This window comes from Nicotiana tabacum, chromosome 13 (assembly GCF_000715075.1).
Source record: "Nicotiana tabacum cultivar K326 chromosome 13, ASM71507v2, whole genome shotgun sequence".
Taxonomy (NCBI): Eukaryota; Viridiplantae; Streptophyta; class Magnoliopsida; order Solanales; family Solanaceae; genus Nicotiana; species Nicotiana tabacum.
This window is the reverse complement of record NC_134092.1, coordinates 54,595,110-54,602,809: the sequence shown is the minus strand read 5'-3', so window position 1 is coordinate 54,602,809 and position 7,700 is coordinate 54,595,110. Positions and strand designations below refer to the sequence as shown.

General features: G+C 41.4%; 1 non-coding gene across 1 annotated transcript; it reads left to right on the top strand.

Annotated features, from left to right (window-relative positions):
* Positions 1–7,140: 7,140 nt before the first annotated feature.
* On the top strand, positions 7,141–7,247 carry LOC142168523 (small nucleolar RNA R71). Its single transcript, XR_012698378.1, has one exon. It is a non-coding gene; the product is annotated as a small nucleolar RNA R71 (small nucleolar RNA).
* Positions 7,248–7,700: the final 453 nt, after the last annotated feature.

Here is a 7,700-nt window from a genome sequence, read left to right as displayed (position 1 = left end):
AGTGTTTGGATTATGTGCGCTCCTCAAGTACCCAAACATAAGTTGTGGGTGAACGCGGTAGTATTTGTTGATAGCAGCTGCAGAAATATCTACCATCTGTCTACGGACCCAAACCATGTCATCACCTTGCTTCAGATTCCAATTTGCATATAACTCCCGCACAAGTGTCAGGTTGGCCTCACCTTTAGGCCCTTGAGCAAACTGCTTACAACCTCTCTTTTCAATCTCAGTCACAATATTCGGGCAACTCCTCCTGGAAGCATCAAATTTCAATGGGCGTTCAAACAAATTTGGATTTACCTGCTTCTGCTTAATTTCACCCCATTTCCGCCATGCAAGTTCACTTACAAAGTCCGTCTCCCAAATAGATTTATCAATAGGAGCACTTGGCTCACCTTTCCCTTCTGGCAGCTGGACCTCATCCTCGAACTCATCATCCTCCTCAAAATCATCATCCTCAGAGCTGGAGTCAACTACTTTCTTCGCTTTCCCTTTTCCTTGAACCTCGGTCCTCTTACTCTTCTTAGCCTGTTGTGAGTGTGAATCACCTTCCCTAATTTGAACAGGGACCTGTCTAAGCCTAGATTGCCATGCTCGATGAGCCCTCAGTGGTGGTGGGGCAGGTGGCTCCATATGCACCGTGGTGGCCTCAGACACCACCTCAACATTCTCTGGCATAGGTCTGCCATGCACATTTTTTGTGCGTGCCTCACTTTGAAGCTTTTTCATAATAGGTTTTCCATGTCCACTGCGTCGTGGCTACACGTAGGCTTCTTAGAAGTAGTCATAGTACTTGCAAAAGAATCACCAAATTAGATTATCTAGGCTTGCAAATTCAAAGCAACGTCGCGCGCATCGCACCTCACACTGAACGTGTGAGCGTACACTTGCAAGAAGAGTCACGAGCAACTACTAGAAAGCCCTAGAATCTATTCAAAGCTTAGTTATCACAATTGGAAAGCAAGTGGGCAACAGTGATGCACAAGTCGCGCACGACTTGTGCCTAAGTTGGTCGTGGTTGTACATTCGCTCAAAACGAATAGAATTTAAGTCCAAAGACCCCCAAACGGCCACCCTACACTCAAAATATACTTATGTATTCATTAGAATTAGGTTCGCTACTCAGACTTTGCTAAACCTATCATAACAATTCATTTAGGCAATTCATCGAACATGTGATTTGTCTACTCTTCCTAAGCTATTTGTGGTTCAAATTGTAGTTGAAAACCCTCTCAATTAGAGTGAGGTAGTGGTAATTATAGTTACCCACCTCACTATGAGAAACAATCAACCAATAGCAAGCTAGAATGCCCCCCAAATTCGAAATACAAACCCAAAAAAAGCAGAACGTGAAGACCAGGATGTAGAAGATCATAACATGAGTGATTCGGCATATCTAGATTCATATATATATATATATATATATATATATATATATATATATATATATATATATATATAAAAGATCCATCTGTATAGATATCATCATCTACATCCAGAAAACCGTATGCTTTGAAAGAAGCTTGTACAGTTTGAGAAGGGGTTTTGATTGATCAAAAGAAGAAAATAAAACACAGAAAAGATAAAAGAAAACTAAAAATAAAACTAACCTAAGGGGGCTGGAACATGGGAAGGAAGATAAATGAGAGATAAAAAAATATAGGGAGGGGAACTTTTTACCTACTGGCCGACGAGAAAGGGAGGTGGCAGGCGTTGGTGGTTGAAGGGAGGGGTGGGCAGGGAATTTGGGTGTGGAGAGATCAACGCGAGAGAGAGGGACAAACGTGAGGGGAAAAGGTATCATTGGGTTTAAGTGAGAAAGAGGGCCGGGGATTTGGGTTTTACTAATTTCATTATTTCCTTTTTAAAAATAAATCTATAATGTAACTTACCTGGGAACGTGCCAGGTCCAGTGCAACTCTCTATCTTCATTGTTTTGTGAATTTGGTACCACTGTTAGCGTGCCAACATTCGTGCAATGCACTGGACCTAGCACGCTCAATCACTGATTTTTTTTTCTTCACCCTTGAGCGATGATTCCTTGCACTTTTTTTTTACCTGTAACACTCACAAACATGCCACACACCCCAAAAGTCAAAATCAAAATCAAAGAGAAAAAATGAAAGAAATCACGAGTTGTGGGTTGCCTCCCAACAAGCGCTTAATTTAATGTTGCGGCACAATGATTTACAACAAAATCATGGGTTGCCTCCCAGGAAGTGCCTGATTTAACGTCGCGGCACGACACAGGATTTCAGGATTATGCTTTGCTCACATAGTGAGATTCGCTCAAGTACATCACCTTTTTCTCTCCTTTTTCTTCAACCATTCCAAGGCAGTGCTTAAACCTTTGTCCATTCACTTTGAATCTGTTAGTCCCATCTTCGGACTCAATTTCTACCGCTCCACTTGGGAATACTTGCACAGCTCTAAATGGTCCGGACCATCTAGATTTTAGCTTACCTAGAAATAATCTCAATCTCGAGTTATACAACAACGCTAAATCTTTGGGTTTGAAATTCCTCTCTAGAATGTGCTTATCGTGCATCATCTTCATCCTTTCCTTATACTACGTCGTACTTTCAAATGCCTAAAATCGGAACTCCTCGAGTTCATGTAGCTCTGTGACTCTACTTGTGCCAGCGGATAACATATCCAAATTTAACTACCGCAATGCCCATAAGGCTCTATGCTCAAGTTCCACCAGTAGATGGCAGGCTTTTCCAAATACTAACTTGTATGGAGATATACCGATTGGAGTTTTAAATATTGTGCGGTAAGCCCATAATACATCATCCAACTTCCTTGCCCAATCAGTCCAAGTAGCATTCACTGTCTTGGTCAGGACACTTTTGATTTCCATGTTGGATACTTCCACTTGCCCACTCGTTTGTGGGTGGTATGGTGTGGCAACCTTATGGCGAACTCCATACTTTTCTAGCAGCTTTGCAAAAGCTCTATTGCAAAAATGAGGTCCACCATCACTGATTATATCTCTCGGAGTGCCAAATCATGTGAAAATATTTTTTCTTAAAAATCCTATCACTCCTTTTGCATCATTTATTAGAAGAGCCACAGCTTCAACCCATTTGGAGACATAGTCTACTGCTACCAATATGTACTTGTTACCATACGAGCTGACAAATGGTCCCATAAAATCAATCCCACACGCGTCAAACACTTCCACCTCTTGAATTGTAATCATCGGCATCTCATGATGGCGATATATGTTGTCGGTTCTTTGGCACTCATCACAACTTTTCACCCAGTCATGGGCATCCTTGAATAGAGTTGGCCAATACAAACCCGACTCCAATACCTTTGCCGTTGTCTGAATTCCTCCAAAGTGCCCACCATATGGTGAAACGTGGCAAGCCTGTAAAATAGAAGATTTATCTTTCTCGAGGATACACCTCCGGATCATGTTATCCACACAGATTTTAAAAAGTAAAGGTTCATCCCAATAATAAGACCGACAATCATGAAAGAACTTTTTCTTTTGAATCGAAGAGAGTTCATAAGGTACAATACTTCTTGCCAAATAGTTAGCAATATCAGCATACCAAAGCATCTCCTCCATTGCCACTGCTAGTAATTGTTCATCCGCGAATGTCTCTGATATATCTTCAACCTCTTTTTCAGCTCCCTCCAGTCTTGAAAGGTGGTCTGCCAGTTAGTTCTCTGTTCTTTTGCTATCGCGGATCTCCAAATCGAACTCTTGTAGCAAAAGAACCCAACGGATCAAGTGTGGCTTTCACTCCTTCTTTGTTATCAAGTACCTAAGTGATGCATGGTCAGTATAAACAATCACTTTTAAACCTATCAAATAAAACCTAAATTTGTTGAATACAAACACTACAGCCAACATCCCTTTCTCAGTCATAGTATAATTGAGATGTGCACCGCTTAACGTTCTGCCTGCATAGTAAATTGGGTGCGCCATTTTGTCCTTTCGCTGCCCCAAAACTGCTCATATATCATAGTCACTCGCATCACACATACGGCTGCTCCCAGTCGGGTGCAACGATGATTGGTGTTGTCACTAGTCTCTTCTTCAGCTCCTCAAATGCTAACCTGTAATCCTCAAAAAACACAAAGGGGTGATCCTTTTCAATAAGTTTACATAAGGGATTAGCAATTTTAGAGAAATCCTTTATAAATCGCCTGTAGAAACCGGCGTGGCCAAGGAAACTTCTTACTGCCTTGACCAAAGTGGGCAGTGGAAACTTCTCTATCACATCAACCTTGGCATGGTCGACCTCAATACCCTTACTTGACACTCGATGCCCCAAAACTATACCTTCTTGTACCATAAAATAGCACTTCTCCCAGTTCAGCACCAAGTTTGTTTTCACACAACTTTTCAACATGCTTCTCAAATTGTTAAGACATCCATCGAATGAATTCCCCACCACTGAGAAATCTTCCATAATATCTTCAACCATATCAGTGAAAATCTCTAACATACACCTCTGGAAAGTGTTCGGTGCATTGCATAGGACACGACATTCTCCGAAAGGCAAAGATGCCATACGGACAAGTGAATGACGTTTTCTCTCTATCCTCAAGGGCTATTGTGATCTGATTGTACCTCGAATATCCATCCAAAAAACAAAAGTGAGACCTCCCTGCCAATCTATCTAACATTTGGTCAATGAAAGGCAGGGGAAAATGGTCTTTCCGGTGGCAGTATTCAGTTTTCTATAATCCATGCAAATTTGCCAACCCGTGACTGTACGAGTAGAGATCAACTCATTATTCTTATTTTGTATAACAGTCATGCCACCTTTCTTCAGAACATATTGGATCGTACTTACCCAGATGCTATCTAAGATAGGAAAGATGATGCCCGCATCTAACCACTTAATCACTTCCTTCTTCACCACTTCCTTCATATTCGGGTTCAGTCTTCTTTGATATTCCCTGGAAGGTTTGTGCCCCTCTTCCAAGAGAATCTTATGCATGCAAAAGGTTGGGCTGATACCCTTAATGTATGCCATGGTCCAACCAATAGCAGTCTTATATTCCTGTAACAACTGTAAGAGTTGTTCTACCTGCACATCTAATAAACCAGATGAGATAATAATAGGTAAAGTAGATTTAGGCCCTAAGAAAGCATACTTGAGGTGAGCTGGAAGTGGTTTTAGGTCCAATTGTGGTGGCTCCTCTATTGACGGCTTCGTACATGGTGTTTATCTTTCTTCTAAGTGTAATGGCTCAAACTGAGGTTCCCTTTTCTAGAAACCTTGACCTTCGAGAGCCATAACCTACTCTGCCAACTCTTCACCACCCACTTCTTTCAAATTCATCAAACAAACTTCTAATGGGTCTCTGGCATTAAGAGTCTCATCCACCTCTTGTAGTATCACATCAACTGCCTCCACTAGCGAACAATTTGCAAATTCGATGGGCCTCATCATAGATTGTTGAATGTTGAATATTATTTCTTTATTATTCAACCTCATTTTCAACTCTCCAGTCTCACAGTCAACCAATACTCTTCCAATAGCTAAAAATAGCCTTCCCAAAATTATGGGTATTTCGTCGTCAACCTGGCAGTCAATAATAACAAAGTCGGCAGGAAGTACGAACTTTCCCACTAGAACGAGCACATCATCCAGGATTCCTGTTGGCCTTTTCACTATGCGATCAGCCAGTTGCATCAACATTGAGGTTGGTCTAGCTCTGCCAATGACTAACTTTGTTTAGATTGCCAAGGGCATCAAGTTAATGCTGGCTCCCAAGTCACACAATGCTTTAGCAAAAGCATAACTTCCAATTGTGCATGGGATAGTGAAACTACCGAGATCAGACAACGTTTGAGCCATAGGTCTTGTCACTACCGCACTACAAGTTTGAGTTAGAGTTATAGTATACAGGTCCTGAAAGTCAAACTTTCGAGTCATCAAATCCTTCATCATTTTAGCATAACCTTGTATTTTCCTCAAAGCATCCATTAGCGGAATATTCAATTGAAACTGTTTGAGCATTTCCATGAATTTTCTGTATTGATCATCTTTCTTTTGCTTTGCCAACCTTTAAGGGAATGGTGTTGGAAGTAGCTTATGCCCACTGTTCTGTGTCTTTTCCCGATTAGAATTCTTTTCGAATACTTGTTCTAGGAGCTGTTCAATTTCTTTCTCATTGCCTTTGTCAACTTGTGCTTGCTAAACTATGACCTTTGTAAGCTCCTTCGACTCATCGATCTCAATTAGCACTGGAGAATGTGACACTGTCTCTCTATTAGATTGAGCAAATTCTTGCTCTCTGTCCAAATCCCTTCCATTCCTGAGACTCACTGCCATTAACTGGTTCTGGTTCTGCTTTTTTGGATTGATGTGTGTGTCTGCAGGCAATGTTCCTTGTGGGCGATTGTTCAAATCCATAGACAACTGGCCTAACTGAGTTTCAATGCCTTTGATAGCCTAGTCATGTGCAGTTAACTTTTCTTGCATCTTTCCATTAGTCCCAATGATTTTTTACAGCATGCCCTTGATTTCTATCATATTACCATCTTCATGTCTGGTCACCTGTTGTTGATGAGGTTGTTGGTAAGCCAACTGTTGTTGGTGCTGCTGATTGTAACCCTGCTATATTTTATAGGACACAACTTGGCCTTGTGGTCGTGCTCCCACGGGATTGGTATTGTATTGTTGTTGGGCTAGTCTGTACTACTGATCCTGAGGTCCCCATTGTTGTCCACCTTGCCTCTGACCCCCAAAATTATTTATGTAATTCATGTCTTCTCTGAAGCCCTGGTTATCATTTTCTCCACTCCACGAGCAAATATACGGCTGATTGATGCAGGGAGTGTATAAGCCTCCATTTGTTGTGTCAACAATATGAACATGTTTTGTGCCCATCTCATCAATTTTCTTTGTCAACAAGCTCATCTGGATCATGAGAGTGGCTATATTTTCTGCATTTTTATTGTTTGGGTCAAGGGCAACAAAATGCACTATTGGAATGAGTGTTGTATCCCTCATCATCCGACCTGAATTTTGAGCCATCTTGTCAAGAAGAATATTACACTCTGTAAATGATTTGCTTAAGAATGCACCCCCGGATGAAGCATCTACATTAGCCTTCAGACTGTCAGCCAAACCCATATAGAATCTCTGTCCTAGCACCTGATCCGGGATGCCATGGTGTGGACACTTCACCAACATACCCTTAAACCTCTCCCAGGTTTCTTGTAAAGTTTCAGTTGGTTTCTGTCTGAACTGCAATATCTCATCAATTTGCCGTGCAGTCTTGTTGGGTGGATAGAACTTGTTTAAGAACTGCTTGGCTAGTTCCTCCCAAGTAGAAATAGAGTTTATTGGGAGCGAATTAAGCTAAGTTTGAGCCTCCCCAGTCACTGAGAATGGAAACAGTAATAATCTGATTACTTCGAGTATCACATTCGGTTGTCTTTGAGTGACACAAATTGATAGAAAATTCTTCAGATGTTGTTATGGGTCTTCGATGTAATACCCCGAGAACAACCCTTTGTTTTACAGCAAGTGCAGCATGTTGTTTGTAATTTGAAAAGTTTTCGCTTGTATCGGAGGTACTGCAATTGTAGTTGCTAGATTGTTAGCGGTTGGTTGCGCCCAATCATATAGAGCAGCCTCCGGCACCAGGGGTGCTACCACTCTGATGTTTGGGTCAACTTGATTATTTCTATTGTTCCCGTTGACATTCTCGATGTCACACAT